This window comes from Babylonia areolata, chromosome 8 (genome assembly GCF_041734735.1).
Source record: "Babylonia areolata isolate BAREFJ2019XMU chromosome 8, ASM4173473v1, whole genome shotgun sequence".
In the NCBI taxonomy this organism is placed as follows: domain Eukaryota; kingdom Metazoa; phylum Mollusca; class Gastropoda; order Neogastropoda; family Buccinidae; genus Babylonia; species Babylonia areolata.
In genome coordinates this window covers 5434200-5452374 of record NC_134883.1, presented here as the reverse complement: position 1 = coordinate 5452374, position 18175 = coordinate 5434200, and the positions used below count along the sequence as shown (strand labels likewise).

The 18175-nt window shown below is 42.8% G+C and overlaps 1 protein-coding gene across 2 annotated transcripts in view; it reads right to left on the bottom strand.

Annotated features, from left to right (window-relative positions):
- The window catches only part of LOC143284481 (TBC1 domain family member 30-like), a 95370-nt gene that overhangs the window by 48409 nt on the left and 28786 nt on the right, over positions 1–18175 (bottom strand). The window contains exon 1 of one of the 2 annotated variants that reach the window (XM_076591166.1): positions 3210–3469. The exons of the other annotated variant lie outside the window; for it this stretch is intronic. The gene's annotated coding sequence lies outside the window, so the exon portion shown is untranslated. Of the gene's footprint in view, positions 1–3209; positions 3470–18175 lie in introns of those variants that run through there. 2 annotated transcript variants of the gene reach the window in all.

Sequence of the window (18175 nt, the reverse complement as noted above, 5' to 3'; positions counted from 1 at the left end):
TTTTTTCGGAAAACCTGGAAGAGTAAATGGCTTCGAAATGAACTAACCAAAATATATTTAACACCAATCGGACATCAGAAAATATAGTTGCCGCAGTGTGATCCTGAAAGCACTTCAGAACATGTGACGTGTGCACAGACGATCCAGCCCCTTCTCCCCCAAAGTGGAGAAGCCCAAGAGACTTGGCACACACTGCGGTCAGCGTCAACATCAGCCGTGTGCCACCCTCAGGCCCCAGTGTTTATGCACACTTAGCGTATTACTCCCATTTAGCCAAGCTGCAACGGTCGATGGATGATAACTGACCCCCCACCACTTCTTCATTGCTGCGCATGCGCTAGTATTGCCTCTCTGGGACCACTGGGTGTTAAGAGGATGCAACTGTTGTCATAACGGGGCTGACAATGCATGCAACATGGTCGCTCAACGGGTCGGTGTTCCAGGCTGATCAGTGTTGGTAACTTGTTCAGGCACTTCGTGGTGACGGAAAGGAACCAATTCCACACCGCTGTCTGTGAACACTATTTTAAAGCAATTTACAAACTAGCAAGCAAGTGCCGATGTATACCCACTAAAAGGAAGTGGTGGGAAGGGAAAGACATGACGAGCTGTAGTTTGGACATTATACTACAAACGACGGCAACGACTGATACAACTGCACACCACGCTAACATGAATTACTAGTTATACTCAACTTACAATAAACAACGTAGGCATAGGTTAAGACCCCTTCTATGCACGTGTACTATAAGCACCGCCAGGAAAATGAGAGACGGGGGGAACTCCCCCGCTCAAACACAAAACGGATCAAAGACATTGTTTAAAACCTATACAGCTTTTCGTCACACTCAGTCCAATGGCGCAAAACACATGAACAAGACTGTCTCTTGTATCTTAAAATACTTTGGTGGTATTTGTTTTCACGGAAAAGGTTCAAATGGGACTCACGGAAAGAAAGAAATGAATACATTGTAGAAAAAAAATATCAACATGCTTACGAAATGGCATCACTGTTTTTTTTTTCTTTACTCGGTTGCGAAACAGGGTTCACGCAGGGATAAAAGAGTATCAAACCGCGGATATAGTACATGAAAGGCATAAAAACTTTGGAAGAGACAACACAGGAGGATGCTCATTTACCAAAATTTCAACGAACTGTTTTACATAAACAAGTACAGAACAATCTCAATCATCTCATAGTACAATCTAAATTTTGATATGTTAGTTATGCAACAAATCCGTCAACTGTCAGTCATGTAAGAAATTCTTCACTTTCGAGTAATGATTCTCCATAATCCGCCAGGTCACCACTGATATATTCATGGAATGTCGCAGTCTTAATGTACATGTTTGTGCTCTCAGATTTTTGTTTTTTCGACTACACGTCCCCCTCCAAAAAACAACAAAAAGAGAGAGAGAGAAAAAAAAGAAAGAAAGAAAACGAATGCAAGAATGAAGCAACAGATACCACAGAAAACAAAAACAATATAGCAGAAGAAGACGGAAGGGAGGGAGAGAAAAAAGAAGAGAAACAAATGGTGAAAAGTTGGATGATAAGGTTTAAGAGATGTTTGGGGAAACAAGTTCACCGGCAACAATTAAACTGTTTAAAAAGAAAAGAAAACAAGAGACAACACAGATCCCTCCTGTGAACAGTGTTACGGCGCGCTTATTCTCATCACCGTTGACGATTGACTCTCATACAAAGTACAAATGATTGCATAACAATGTCAGTTCTGCTGTTTTCACAAGTAACTGGTATTCCGTAACATTTCTTTGCAGAGTATCTCTGTTTTAATCATTCTGAAGGATCGTTGTCCCAATCCATCTATTGCAATAAAAACATTACAAACAGGAACAGTACTGTGCTTTACAAAGAAGTTTTGTCCAGAATGCATATTCCTCATAACTCATATTTTCCATTTCTCCTTAACCGATTTTTTAACTCACGTAGAATTCAATAGCTAAAACATGCAAAGAACACGGCTTTGTTCACGTAAAAAGAGAAGTACAAAACTACTGAAAGGTAAAACACTAAAATGTGGGTGGATGTTTTCCCTGCTCTGAGAACTGTGAACATATTGCGACATTCCGGCTAAAAAAAAAAAATCGTGTGTGTGTGTGTGTGTGTGTGTGTGTGTTCGGTTCAACAAATACTTCAATAATAATTTTGCCTTATTTCTTCTGTAGCTTTCAAAAAGAAGAGATGAAAAAAATTCCTTCAGCAAATGGACAAACCATTTGTCATGGTAATAAGTGAGCGTGTGTGCATGCATGTGTGTGCGCGCACGCGCCTGCGTGCGCGTGTGTGTATGTGTGTGTCCATACGTGCGAGTATGTAGCATGTGCGTGACTGAGCATGTATGCCTAAGCATGTATGCCTACTCTACAACATAAGCCATCCAAATCCTAAGGAGAAAACATTAACTAAATATATAACACATACTTATCTTTTCATGCTTTTAGAGAATATGATATATTAATCTTTTTGAAAATTTCGAATCAACGTAAAAATTAAATTAAAAAAAAAGTTGATCCATGAACACACACAATTTCACATGTGATAAGACGATGTTGAACGTCTGCGAATTGCACAGTCCAATGATCTCTGTCTCTGTCTCACACACACACACACACACACACACACACACACACACACAGAGAGAGAGAGAGAGAGAGAGAGAGAGAGAGAGAGAGAGAGAGAAATAGATAGGAGACAGGAACGAAGACGAACAAGAACAAAGAAATCTCAACAAACAATAAAATCAACATGCAGAATTCTAACTATCAAACCGAATAAATCTACACTCGCCTTGATGACATAACCCAAATTATTCGCTGCTGTACAAAAACTAAACAGAAAAAGAATGAATCTTGTACATGTAGTGAACAGATTGACAGACTTTGAACTAAGCAAAAACGAACAAAGAACACGAGACAGAGAGACAGAGAGAGACACAGAGAGAGATAGAGAGAGACAGAGGCCAAATTCATTCACCCGATCAATGAACGGACTTACTTCAATGAATGGATAGAAACTATAACCTTTCTCCAACGAAAAGCTCACCAATACATTACCAGACTATAATCATCAATGAATCAATCACCTATTCAGTAAATAAATGAAAATCAAACGTGGCATGAACCAAAAGTCTACCAACAAAAAATAAAGAAATAACTAAATAAAACTATCACTCTAGCACGCTCACCTGCCAGTTCCAGCAAGGACGAACCACTCCTGCGCAGATCCCGAGATAGAAAGAAAGAGCTCTCCTCGGCCTCCCACACAGCTGGTAATAGACAAGTTCCAAGAGGCCAACAGGACGCGCGATGACGCCAACCGCCAAGGCTTTCTGCGACAGTCCCTCCCGAAATAACTGACCCACTTCCTCCGTGACGTCAAAGCAGGCTGGCCACGCTAGCGGCAGAAGCAGTAGCAGCAGCAGTGATCAACAACGACTATACAACGTTCACTCCACTCTCTCTCTCTCTGCTCCCACTGAATTGTCTTGGGTATCGGCGCCCGCGAAAGCCATCGTCTCTTGGCGGCATGAAGGCTAGAGGGCGTCCCTAACATCAGCCTGTTCCTACCGGTTGAAAATAATACGTCATGAAGCTATTTTTACTCCAGCACTCCGCTCACTGTTCACCCCCCAACCAGAACACGCTCTTTCCGTCAATGCCATTGATTGCCGCTCAGGACTCTGGCGCGGAATCTGCTGGGGGATGGTGCTTGCTCAAGCCATCTCGTGCCGCATGCGCTGTTTGCTGCTGCGAGAGCTGCGGGAAATCGATGCGAACCCCCGAGTTCAAGCCCGAGAAGTAGAGTGCGCTCCGCCATTTGTATAAAACTTCCACATGTGGACAATGGAAGTGCGGTGCCTGCAGGTTCAGTGAAGTCCAACAGAGAAAACACAGAGAGTCTTTTGTGCCGTACCCTTGAATAACCGCTCGGTACACGGCTACATGTATAAAATGCGTCTGATAAGCGTTTCATATATGAAATACACTGTGCAGATTAGGTCTCACTCATTCTGTTCAACAATGAATTCTCTGGAAAACACATTAACTGAACAACACACGGCAGATGGTCACAATATATTGTGTGAAAAAATAAAAATAAAAACCGGCAATCGAAAACAGTGCTTTTGAAACATCAACAGCCATTGAGGTCGATCGTTTCTTGTAATTCTATCTTTACCCAGATTAGTCCAGTTTCAATACTGAAGTCCAGGACACTTAGCAGTGCGATGTTCGCATCCACACATCCTTATCATGACAAAAAGGATCATGTCCCAAACAAAGCCAACACTTGGGGGGTAAAAAAACAACAACAAAAAAACACGTCCACAGCAATGCAAAAATGTCTGGGTTACGTGGCATCAAACTTTCATTGTTCAACCAGCTGTTTTGATGGCCCAGAGTTGGAAAAATTCTCAACTCGTGAATTACAATCATTACTTTGACGAACATTACTACTGCTACTACTACTAATAATAAAAGTTGACAACAAGACAAGAAAATTAATGCTTTTCACAGTGGACTTCTAGAAATAATGGAGGTCACAGAAGATTTTTGGTGGGAACAGATAATACATTGTCATGGACCTGGTCAGTGATAGCAAAGATGTTTGTTTAGTCATCGCATGCCTGCTGTATGAACATCAGCCAGTTTGCTGTGGTGGCAGTGTCTGCTTGCTCATTCCATTCCTTCTGTAAAGAATAATAAACACATAAATATCGTTAAATGGGGAAGGGAGAGAGAGATCGAATGAACGAACGAAATCGTGTCCACAGAGGGCGTGAGAGAAGGGAGATATAAAGAAAATGAGCATGAAATCACAGAGGAAGGCAATGACAAGGACGACGAGTGGTGCTTATGTACTTTAAGCCGATGGCCACGAAAGCTGTAAAAGGGCGGCATGAGAAAATGCTGATGCATCCATTCCCCAGGCAATGACGGTTTCTCGCAAATAAGGGGAAATTTGTTTCGTTTGGTTGTGTTTTTAAGGGAGGCGGGGATGAGAGGAAGGAAAAACCCTACGACCAAATTCATGCATGAAGAGTAGACAGAGAGGTGGCGGCACTGGTGCAATCTCCATGCAAAGAAAACTTTACATTACTCCACGTAGATTATTCACTTGTTTCACTCTCGCCGCCCTCAACCATTCCAAAAAAAGAAAACTTTACATTACTCCACGTAGATTATTCACTTGTTTCACTCTCGCCGCCCTCAACCATTCCAAAAATATTTGTACTCAAATAATCACAGTCAAAAAAGTCGGACATCTGCTCTCACTACAAACCAAATCCCAGGATCTGGCAAAAGTTTTCTCACCAAATTAGTCTTAGTATCCCAATAAATACTCACAGCTTTTTTTCTGTCTTTAAACTAACGTTAAATCCATCAGCATACCGAACTGTGTTAATTCTATGTAAAGACTTTTTTCGTATGAGGAACTTTTGGTCATAATAGATCGGAACTGTCAGAAAAAGTGTCATTGAAACTAAATCACTAGGTGTGTGTGTGTGTGTGTGTGTGCGTGCGCGCGTGTGTGTACAGATTAGTTCCCCCCACGAAGTACTGTTGGTTGGCCCAAATATGCATGTTTACATTTTGCTTGGATGTTTTGTAATTGTGTGTGACGTTTATCTATTCATTATCATTTGAACAGAAAACGGAAGTATGTAATAGCTATTGAAGCTGCTAAAACGTTCCACAGGGTTTTACAAATGTAATAATTGTGAAACGGTTAGAAATTGCAAGTACGTAATAGTTCCATAAGATTCTAGGAAGTTCTTCTTGTTTTCTATTTATAACTTTGTATTTAGAACATTCCATGCATTACGGCTGGTTGTCCTTCGTCGTGGTTCTGACATTCGATTCAAAATTCTATGAAATGGAAATATTTATGTCTTTTAGAGAAAGAGTTATTTCCAATCAGAGAGGAGCTGAGGGTCACGTTTCTATTTCTGGACCATTTTAACGGCACCGCACGCTCAAGACTAAAAATGCGAATCTTCTGGAGATTGGAACAAGCTCTTGTCTTCGTTTAAATCTGCCTTAAGCGTCCACTGACGGTCTTCCACGTACAAGGGTGTTTTTAATTGTAATGGTGCATTTGTGAGTGCGCGCGCGCCCATGATCTACCTGTCTGCCTTTAAGACAGTTCGCATGCACACGAGTAAGTGTAAATGCAGGCATATATGCTCGTACATTTAAATACATAATACCCATGGTGCGCCTTCGTTAACATTAATTCAATCATTTAATCATGCTTGCTTGTAAGCCTGTTTTCTTTCTCTTATCCATCCTTTTTTCTCCTTGATTCTTTCATTCCTCCATTCCATGTATCTTATTAATAACCCACCTATCTACCTGTCTACACTGCCAGTCATGATAAGGAGTGTTTAAAACACTGGGTTTTCACCCTGAGGATCTATGGTTTGAATCCCGGGTAAGTCTTGTATTAACTGTGAGTGTGGATGTCGTTATTTATCTTCAACAAGCACGATGATGCCCTGTTATACATGTCTGCACCTCTCTATCGGGTGGAAGAAAAACAAAATAAAAACAAACAAAAAAGAACAACAAAAAAAAACATAACCAAGAATATCCACACGCAATGCATCCCGGGAACAAATTATTGCTGCCTTAAACTTAAAGAAAAGAAAAATCAAACAACAAGAACATAAAATCATTTTCGTAAAAACGCATGGGTTTACACAAGCCAGAGATCGCAGCTACTGCAGCCTATGAACCCAGGAGACGATATTTATTTCTTTCACTCGCTAGTTTTGTTTATTGTTTCATTCCTTCCATTATGGACGTGGTTATTTGTTGGGAGATTGATGGCCACGTCCACAAGTGACCAGGGACACAAAAGAACTGGAGGTCTTGGGGAAGGCGGGTTTGGCAGGCGTGTAAGAGCCGACCATCGACCGCTGGCGAGAAAAGAGCATCGCGAGATTAAAAACCCGGTTTGGCGAAAAGGGGGTCAGAGAGGCGAGTGTGAGGCAAAGGCGGACTGGGGTATGTTGTGGGTTGTGGTGAAAAAAAGAAAAAAGACGACGAATCTTTACAGAGGAAAAGGGGATAAAATAACTCCACCGTCAAGCCTGAAACCAGACTTTATTCTTCACATGAAACAAGCAATATAAACGAAGAATAGGCACGGAATCTGTCAAATTCGAAGATTCCCTAAGTCTATATTTGTACTGGAGGATCATTGAAATGCGCAAACTGTTTTCAAGGAAGTTAGTGAATTGTGTGAAAAAGGATTTTAAAATATTACTGGGCAGCTCTTCGTGTCGTATTTGTGAAATACGTTTCGGTCGATTAAAAAAAGCATCAAAGATATATAAACATGCAGCAAACAAAACTTTTACCTTCGTGCCTGTCTGTGTGCTTACATGGATGAATATACATTTGATATTCGTTATCTCTCTCTCTCTCTCTCTCTCTCTCTCTCTCTCTCTCTCACACACACACACACACACACACACACACACACACACACACACACACACACAGAGCCGCGCGCGCGATTTTGCGAGGCATCAACCAAAAACATTCTTGCTTAAAATGCACAGCACACCCTCTCATCGACCAGCTTACAAGGGACAGCAGTGTTATGTGCGCTTACTTACCACCCCTGGTTTTGTGACGTTGTTGGAATGGACGAAGTTTTTAACGCTTATCTTGCAAATATTCGTATAAACACTACAGAAAAAAAGCATTGGCATACACGCTAATTATGTATGCGCTCTGCTGTCGAACACATAGTGTGAAAACATAATATAGGTTAAAACACATCTTGAAAAGCCTACATAATTATATAGACAGGAACAACCGAAAAGCAAACCTTTGTCTTGAAAAACAAATACCTTTAATAAGATATAAGACACACCAACAATATTTTGTCCAGTTAAAGGGGAAGGCCAAAATTAGGGTATGACATAGCAGACAAGAAAGGGTAGAACACAGAACAGCAATATCAAAGAGAAAATCTTAAGGCATAATTTCAAGACCGGGCAGTGCTACAACTTCAAACACAAGCACGCCAGTCCCAGAACGTTAATATTTTACAATATGATGTCCGTAGCAAAGACATCCCCCTTTCCAATATCTACATTTGCTGAAAGCTTTTGTTTCCCCCCTTTTATTAACTTGGCGCGTTGGCTTATCAATACGTAGTAGTGGCAGCTGAAGTGATAACAGCACCACGAGCAGCAGTAGTGGTTATAGTAGTAGTTCTAGTAATGTCAATCGCAGAACAGTTGAAGTAGAAAGAGTCAAGCAGCCACGACGAAAGACAGTCACGAGCGGCCAAAGTTTCTCAACACATGCCCAACACAGACTAAACCGGTCTGCTCCCGCTTGAGTGAAAAAGACTGCGAGACCTTTCCAGTGACTTCAAAGTAAAGGCACGCCTCCATCTTCCAACGAATGTTTCTGTGTACGGCAACGGGAAATCGACCGTCGTAAGCGACCGCTCCACCAGCAGACGGACATCTCTACGACCCGTCTGGCCTCCAGTATCTTCGTTGAAATTCGAATCATTTCACTTGCATGGTACTCCGTCTGCCTAAAGGTAAAGTCCCCAAATGGCTGGAACGACGCTCCGCACACAGAGGTGAGGGGGCTGTCTGTGTCTTGAGGCCAGGCGTGTGGTACTGAATCAAATCACTTCTCGTTGTGTTTAGCTTGTTAAGATTCAGCTTTGCACGGTGAATTTGTCACCACCATCAACGTCGTCGTCATCATTCTCTTTCTGTCTGTCCCCCCCAAACGACTAAATGATTGCTTGAATGAGTGAAACAATGAAAATAACTAATCTAAAATAGGTAAGTAAATGCATAAATAACCACACACACACAAAAATATACAAAGTGGAAAAAAAGGGGGTGGGGGAATCAACATCATTCTCAGCACGTAATCTGATAACACCCGCACACTTCAAGAAATAAGAGGGAAACATGGGACATGGAGAGAGTGGAAGAGCACGTGACATGATGGCCGGCAGAGAATTTCCCTTCCTGCTTGCCTGCCTGTTCACTTCTTCCATGGACTGCCGGCTTTCTGGGAGTGATCCTGGCCATTAAGATGGCCATGTGTCTGCACTTTTTTGCTGCTGTTGCGGAGTCGTTAACTCAGCTTTGTTCTGTTTTCATGTGCACATGCGGGCAAAAGCAAGCATTAAGTCAGACAGACAGCCGAAGTGATAAAAAGTTCATCCTCTTGTAGGCACATAACAAAATATAAAGTTTCGTGTTAATACTCTCTCTCTCTCTCTCTCTCACACACACACACACACACACACACACACACACACACACACACACACACATATATATATATATATATATATATATATATATATATATATATATATATATATATAAGCAAGCACACATAAAACAAATAAAAAATAGTGAACAAACAACCCGAAAATAAAATAGTTTTTCGCTGTACACCTCGCCCTCATTCCCGGCACGCAATCTGACGACACCCCCGCCTTTCAGGAAATGCAGCAAAACAGGACAAGGAGAGAATGGAAAATCTTCCAGTCATCAGCAGGAAATGGACATCACGTGACAAGATGGCCGGCAAGAGAAAGGAAGGCAAAGCCACATCTACTGGGTGGACTACCACATCTCCTACATCCCCTTCCCTCCCTCCTTCCCTGCCTGCCTGGCTCGCTGAGCCGTAAGGAGACCAATTTGTTCCCCAGACATCTTCCAAGGACTATATACCGGCTTTCTGGGACTGATCCTGGCCATTAAGATAGCTGTGGACAAGCACTTCGTGCCTGTCAATCGACCACCGAGCTTGGTTTGGTTTACCTTTTCGAGCGAAGACAGGCAGACAGAGAGGCAAGTATAGAATGACAAGCCGAAAGGACAGCCAGAGAGAAACTTGAACTCCCATGCACTCACCATACCTCCCACCACCATCTCTCTCAACTTTTCTTTCACCTTCAGATTTACTGTGTCTGTCTTCAATCCAGGGATATGAATATCATCCAAATGGACACAAAATTTTACAGATAACTCTATCCCCTCCTCTCTACCCTCCCCTTCCATTCTCATTCTCATTCCCGTCCCCTCCTTTCCACATTGCCTCCTTCTCAAAATACCTTCTCCACTGCCATCATCATCAGCACCGGATAACTCTGTCTCTCTCTGCAAAATACCGTATTTCCTCACACGCAAAATACGCACCAAAACAAACGAATAAACAAATGAACAGATAAATAGATGGAAAATGCAAAACAACGACAACATTGTCGTGTGCAACTCTCTCATTCCCAGCACGTATAACACATCTGCCAAAGCCCGTCTTCCACATGTCATGAAATAAAATGAAAACAGAGGACGGGGAGTGAGCGGAAAGGTTTTTAGTGAACGGCATCAGATGAAGGGCACGTGAAATGATGACAACCGGAGGTCTCGAAGCAAAGCCACGTCGATTGGGACTCCCCTCCTTGCCTGGTGGAGGTGAGTTATTTGCCTGTGTCACTATCTGCTTATATTCGTGTTTCTTTTTTGTTTTGTTCTGTTTTTTGTTGTAGTTTTTGTTGCTGTTATTGTTTGGCGCGCGCGCGCGCGTGCGTGCGTGTGTGTGTGTGTGTGTGTGTGTGTGTGTGTGTGTGTGTGTGTGTGTGTGTGTGTGTGTGTGTGTGTGTGTGTGTGTGTGTGTGTGTGGTGCGTGCATGCATATGTGTTCGCTCTACCCGGACGTCTTCCAAGGACTGCTGGGTATGAAGATTTTTGCTGGCCAGCCAGCCACCAAGTCGGTTGTTTTTTTGTTTTGTTTTTTGTTTGTTTTGTTGTTTTCTTTTGGTTGTCTTTTTTGGGGGGAGGGGGGGAGCGGGGATAGGCAGGCAAGCAAACTGACAGAAACAGACAACCAGAGAGAAACTATTTTTCTCCATGCCTAAATGAGGAGTAGGAAGAGATGATGAAAATGAAGAAGAAAGGAGGAGGAGGAACGAGAAAGAAAATCGTACAATAGCATGCAAAAAATAAACTAACCTAAAAAATGATGAAACGACAAAAAAAAATAAATAAATGAAAAAAAAAAACAGAATCAATTTCTGTCGCAATACATTTGAGGGAACAGGGGTAAAAAAAAAAAAAAATTAAAAAAAAAAATGCGGCATGACTTCTGTTTCACTGACTTGGAGTGTGGGGTGAACGGGAGAGTGGGTGAAATGGATGTCCAAACCAATGATTGCGCTTTCTAATTGCCTGAGGTGACGAATTTATCCACTTCCAATTATGGGCTTTGGACATACCGGCGTGACAAAGTGGGGAAGACACTGAGAGTCTGGACTGTAGATGGGTCAGTCGATCACCAAGGAAGTTCCACTTTCTCCCCTGCAACCTCGGCCTCCTCTCCCAACCGCTAAATATAAACTGGCAGAAATACTGGCAGACACCGCCCCCCCCCCCCCCCCCCACACACACACACACACACTCACACACAACACAAAGAATTCTCTGCAGCGAAAATTGCCTTGCAGAGGCACTAAACAAACTGAGTCACACTGACTGACTGACGTTCAATACATTTGTCTGCCTTGAAAAAATTGAAATAAACGAACATAATACCGTTTTCCTTTGTTGTAAAAAGTAATACAGTGAAATGAAAAACAGGATAGCAACAAAACACAAAAAAAAAATATATATATATATATATGTAAACGATGCTTCCGTCAATGTAAAAAGGCAATGCAAAGTCGCTAAAAAAAATTAAATTAAGAAAAAGCAAATCAGATGCTAAATAAAAATGCACAGCGTTTCATTGATTTATATACTAGACCTCACATGCATCAAGTTTTTAAAAAAAACGTAATGCCCTTACATGTGGATATAAAGTTAAATGTCACGAATATGACTGAACCCACATATCCATCGGGGAAAAATTGATACTGTTATTTTCTTTTTGAACCACCGTGATTTCAAACCGATTCAGACCTTGTGAGCACACACACACACACACACACACACACACACACACACACTTGAAAAGCCACTCTCTCTGGCACTCTGAGAATGCCAATTCCCGGTAGCTGTAGGCTCTCTCAGAAACCTGGCCTCACATGTCAGGAAAAAGGAGGGACAGACAGGGCACGGAGTGGAAAAGGCTTCCTGTCAATGGCAGCCACAACGAGAGAGGCAAGCTGGCCAGTGGAGAAATGAAGCCTGTAACATCGATTCGCCTCTCCGTCTGCCTGTGCTGACCGACTTCATCGGCTTCCACTACAAGGGCAATTGATTTTCTGGAATGAATGAAACTGGGGATGAGTCTGAGGGTGTGAAGTTTCGCTTGTCTGGGGGTGTGAAGTATTGCTTGCTGGTCTGTCACCCAGTTCATTTGGAGGCGTGCTGGGAATCCGCAGGAGATGAGTGGATCAGATTTAAACATAATCTAAAGTATTTCGTGGAAAGGAAAGTTGATGGACACCTCTTTCCCTTTCGTTGACCTTACAGACGTATTGAACAATATATTTATGTGTGTGTGTGTGTGTGTGTGTGTGTGTGTGTGTGTGTGTGTGTGTGTAAGGTTTTGCTTGAGTGACATAATGGCGATTGTACATTGGGTGATGCGATTAGACGTAGAATATATACTAAAGTATGGTTGTTTTTTGTTTTTTTGTTGTTGTGTTTTTTTGTGTTTTTTTGCTGAATACACGCACAGAGCTCTGCAAGCTGTGTTGTTTTTCAATAAATGATTGAAGCGAGTGGATTTCAAGCAAACACACACACGCTCTCTCTCTCTCTCTCTCTCTCTCTCTCATACTTTAAAATCCATTCTCCCTGGCTATGAGTGATCACTCCCTGCAAGCGTTCTCACAAACCTGAGCTCACGGTTTAGCAAAAAGAAAACGAAAAGTTAGAGTGTTATTTTCTTTCGGAAGCGCAGGGAATGAGAACAATCCTGCCAAGGGCGGCCACTGAAGGGCGATACGAGAGGCAAGCTGACCAGTGGAGAGAAACAAAGGCCGTAACGTCGATCTGGGCCCTGTGCCAGCCTGTGCTGACCGACTTTATCGACGTCCATCACAACTACCGACTTTTCGAGAATGATAGATTCGTCTGGCGCTGTGGGGTATTGCTGGTTGATTTCTCATCCAGTTTGGTCCATTTTCTTTTGGGTGGTATGGAGGCTTGTATACTTGATAGGGGGTGAGGGCAAGAAGTGAAATTAAAAAAAAAAGATGTTTTGAATTAATATTGTAGAATGGTAAATCGATCGACACCCAAATTCCTTTTCTGTACCTTACAGACATCTGGCACAATATAGCTTTGCATTTGTGACAAGCGCGTTGGGTTACGCTGTTGGTTAGGCATCTGCTTTTTGTCCGAGAACAGTGACGCCCCCTTGAGTAAATGAACTGAACTGAACTTTTGTGACGTAATTCAGATGAGGGAGATATACAGAATGGATGTGTTTATTTATGGGAGAATAGCGCACACTGTGATTTCTTTCTAAAAGACAAATAGACTTTCTCAGAAAACACGATTTTCCTTGATTTGTGGGTAACGCTGTCTTCAATCAAAACCTGCTTCTATTTCGAACAAGAATATATATATATATATCACAACAACTGTTGAACGAAGAACATGCACAGACCCACTCTCGTATTAACAGCACGCCCATTCCAACCAAATCCTCATGGGATTTAACACATAAAACACTAAATCAAAGCATTACTATGTCGACTGGACAACGAAGCTGGCTGTTGAATGTGAGCCCCGAGATGCTGACAAGCTGTGATAAACTGCTTAATTGTGCCACAGATCCACTCCAAATACCGTTTGACACCTCTCCTTTCGCTACAAGAGCTAGTGGCCAGATTTCCACTTCGTAGGTTAAGAAAAATGGCTGTGCATCGCTATTTACAGACAGACTGAAAAACAAACCGGCCGAAGTTAATGATAATACATCCTGCTGGAGGGGGCCAGTGAAAAAAAGTAATGGCTGCTCCTTGCTTTAACAAATAGTCTACTTCTGTCTGGAAAAAAAAGCCATCCTTACATAATCTGGAAATTCGTACTTGTGTTCGCGTTCTCTTTTTGCGACTTCACACACACACACACACACACACACACACACACACACACACACACACACACACACACACACACACACACACACACACACACACACACACAAGCGCGCTCTCTCACTTTGTTTCCCACTGCCAGAAATTGAATGAAGGAATAATTCTCAGTGCGCAATCACATCCGAGCAGACCCTCATTTCAGGAAAGGGAAAGAAATCTTAGGACGGTTGGCGGAAAGGCTTCGTTTCCACGGCAGGAAGTGAGAGGTGAGTGACAAGCTGACTGGTGAAGCAAATAAAGTCGACTGCAGTCTCATTTCTTGAAGGTGACTTCTTGCAGATCGAGAGACGTAAAGTGGTTAAGTCTGGTTCCTGGATCGAAGTCAATCTCAGTCATGGTTGGTTAGTTTGCTCGCGTGCGTGCATGCTTGCTCGTTCGCTTGTTTGCTTCTTTGTGTTTCTGTATGACCATAGTTCCATAACTGATAAAATGTGGGCTATTCTAGAATGGTCCAGACGTCACTGGACTGTTAATTTGACCAACAATTCCAGAACAGTAATTCTGAGTGGGGAAATTCGAAGTCACGGAATCGCTTTATATCTTTAAAAGGCAGCTGCAGACAGTGCTCCAACAAAGCAAAACTCTCACACATTACTATAGTATAATCCGTTAGCTCGCAGCCATTAGCGTACAATTCAGTACTGGGCACATATCAGCAAAACTTCCTGTCTGACCCCGGTCTCTCTCATGACATCATCTTTCACTTGGCAAAAATTGGAGAGAGAAAGCGCATGAGAGGGAGGTAGAGGGTGCGTGTGCATACATACACGTAACTTTTATCTTCTGCAGTCAGTTTTCATTATCTCCCAACCTCCACTTTCCCTCTACCCTCCCCACCCTTACTCTGCATTGCTCTTCTATTTTACTGTTCTCTTCAGATTGGATGGATGGTTATCCAGGATGGATAGAAGGATGCAAATGTGTGCATGCATTTATATATATATGTATGTGTGTGTATGTGAGAGAGAGAGAGAGAGAGAGAGAGAGAGAGAGAGAGAGAGAGAGATAATCGTCTTTAAACCTTCAAACAAACATAAAAAGGTTTTTATTTCTGGTGAACACGGTTTTCCGCAACTATAAAGATAAAACCGATGCTTCTTTTGTTTGTGTTTTCGTAACAATGGTGGTCCAGTTACCACAATCTGATGACAATTACAATGACACCAATAAGACTGCATCTGTCGAAAGAATTATATGTTACTTCTATGGAATTTCTATCGTCAAAAATCAAGACAACCAGAAGCAAACAATGTTCTGCCCGTTCAGTTTCTGATGCTCAGTTTCATACGATAGATACATGCATATCTCAACTAAAATCGACCTACTTGTGTACCAGGTTTTGTGCCAACGACAGGTTTCTCGGGTCAATACAGGGGAACTTTATAAATGAAATAAAATCAAATAAAGGGTTTCAGCGATATTTCACTATTTCCACAGGTTCACATACAAATATGCAAATTATGTTGACAACCCCACTCTTAAATGGCCCTGAAGTGTGGAGGAAGCTATCGAAACGAAAATGTTACGGACAAAATCAGTGAAAGGACGTCACTGTATTTTAAGCATGGTCGATTATTTCCCTCCCATGCACACAGGTTTGAATGACAGGCAAGGGAGGGGGGAGGGGAGGGGGGGGGGTGTCAAGTGTGAGTGAAACTGTTCAGACAATTTATGGAGACATGTTGCACTTGACTGTTTAGGACCTCCGGAAGAAGGTATAGGCAGATCTGATCCGGGTTGCGTCGATTTATACTTCTCTGCCCGCCCTCTCTCTCTCCTCCGATCTCCTCCAGTTTCCTCTCTTACAGCTGTTCTCCTTCTGATCACATCATCACAACAGTGATCATGTGAGACAACCATTCACTCTTCGACGGCAAGCATTCTGTTGTTGTTGTTGTTTCCCTTCCCGATTCCCCCATCTATGAGTTCACTTTCGAAGGCAAACAAACACCATCAGCCACGCTCAGTGACTCAGTCCCACTGACTATGGGTGAGCATGTAAGCAAAAAGTTGTTCAAGCCGTCTGTCACTTCATCCTTTGGTAAAGGGACTGGATTGAATTAGATAATGCTAGGTTCGATCTCTCTCTCTCTCTCTCTCTCTCGCTCTCTCTCTCTCTCTCACACACACACACACACACACACACACACACACACACACAAATAAATAAATAAACACTAAATAAGTTCATCCTGCTTCAGCATTTGCTCTTTTACGCAATAAAAGAGAGCGAGAAGATTAAGACTGAGGGAAATAAATTATTTCTCTCTTTTATTTTTTCCAGTTCCCAAGCACTGGAAAAACATTACCCCAAGCGAGTTTGTGTCATGCAAGAGAGTGTGTACGTAATTACAGAGGAGGGGGGGGGGGGGCGGGAGACAGGGATTGGGGTGCGGTGTAGAGAGAGACAGAGACTGAGATGATGTCTCAGTGGATAGAGAGAGTGTGTGTGTGTGAGTGCGCATTCGTGCGCGCATGTACGTATATAAACCGTAAATGGAAATTGCCATGATGTTTGATATCTTGTTGATATAAATAATATTTATTTTAAAAGAAATGTGTGTGTGTGTGTGTGTGTGTGTGTGTGTGTGTGTGTGTGTGTGTGTGTGTGTGTGTGTGTGTGTGTGTGTGTGTGTGTGCATGCGCGCGCGAGTGTGTGTGTGTACCTGTGTGTGTGTGTGTGTGTGTGTGTGTGTGTGTGTGTGTGTGTGTGTGTGTGTATGGAGAGAGATACAGGAAGAGGGAGAGACTGACAAACAGATAGACAGATGGATAAAATATGTGCGTGCATTTTTTCCCACTCCCTAATTCTATGGGTTCTTTAATGTCACTAAGCTAAAGCTGCAAAGCAGGTATCTGAGGGGATGAAACTGCTAAATTTGCTACTTTACCCCCAGAGTAGCACACAAAACTATATTTTACAAATATATCTCTATCACTTTCCAAACCATCTTCCAGTCTGATTTCAGAAAACTCTAAAAATAAAAACCCCAACACACACACACACACACACACACACACACACACACACACACACACACACACACATATATATATATATATATATATATATATATATCAAGCGTGTTAAGCCTAGCCTGTCCCAAAGTCAAAACACCACCAAAATCAAAACAGCACACACACACACACACACACACACACACGCGCGCGCGCGCGCGGAAAAAGAAACACGAATATAAAGATTTAATGGCCTGCAGAGATAAACCTCGCTTATCTAGCACAGGATCTCTCTCAGTTGCTCTATAAACGGGGGCCCCAGGACATCAACGCATCACTCCACCTCTTCCGGAAGCTCAAATCGCCCCTGAAGGACACCCCGACCCTCCTCCCCCTGTCGCCCTCCCTGTCTCTCCTCCGCCTCCACCCCCCCGAACTGTCCATCATTCCCTGTGGAGATGTGATTGAGGCTGCATGGGGCGGAAAATCCCCTTCATCAGTCACCGACATCCGCAGTATTATGCCTGCTGCCATCAGGTGACCGTGGGTGGCGTGGGTGGAATACCAAAGCCACCTGAAATATCCTCCTCATTCAGAGTGAAGCGTCGTGTTTCCACATCCACGGGCTCTGGCTCTGGCTAGAATTATGTGTGTGTGTGTGTGTGTGTGTGCGCGCGCGCTATTTCTAATCTCTCTCCTCATCCTTCCCCTCTCTTTCTCCCCCCCCCCCTCTCTCTCTCTCTCTCTCTGAGTGCAACTTCTAATCTCTCCTCATCCTTCCCCTCTCTCTCTCACACACAAACACACAAACTAGGCGCGTTCGCTGTGTGTGCTGTGTGTGTGTGTGTGTGTGTGTGTGTGTGTGTGTGTGTGTGTGTGTGTGTAGTGTGTGTGTGTGTGCGCGCGCGCGCGCAAATGAGTGTATGTATTACTAATAGTGAAGGAGGAAGATAAAAGGCGATACGTGGAGCTTTATCCTTGACTTTCTTTTCAATCCCCCCCCCTCCCCCCCCTCTAAAAAAATTTTTTTTTTTTTAAATCCCTGTTTCTGAACGAAAAGCTGATCGGTCCGATACGATGGCT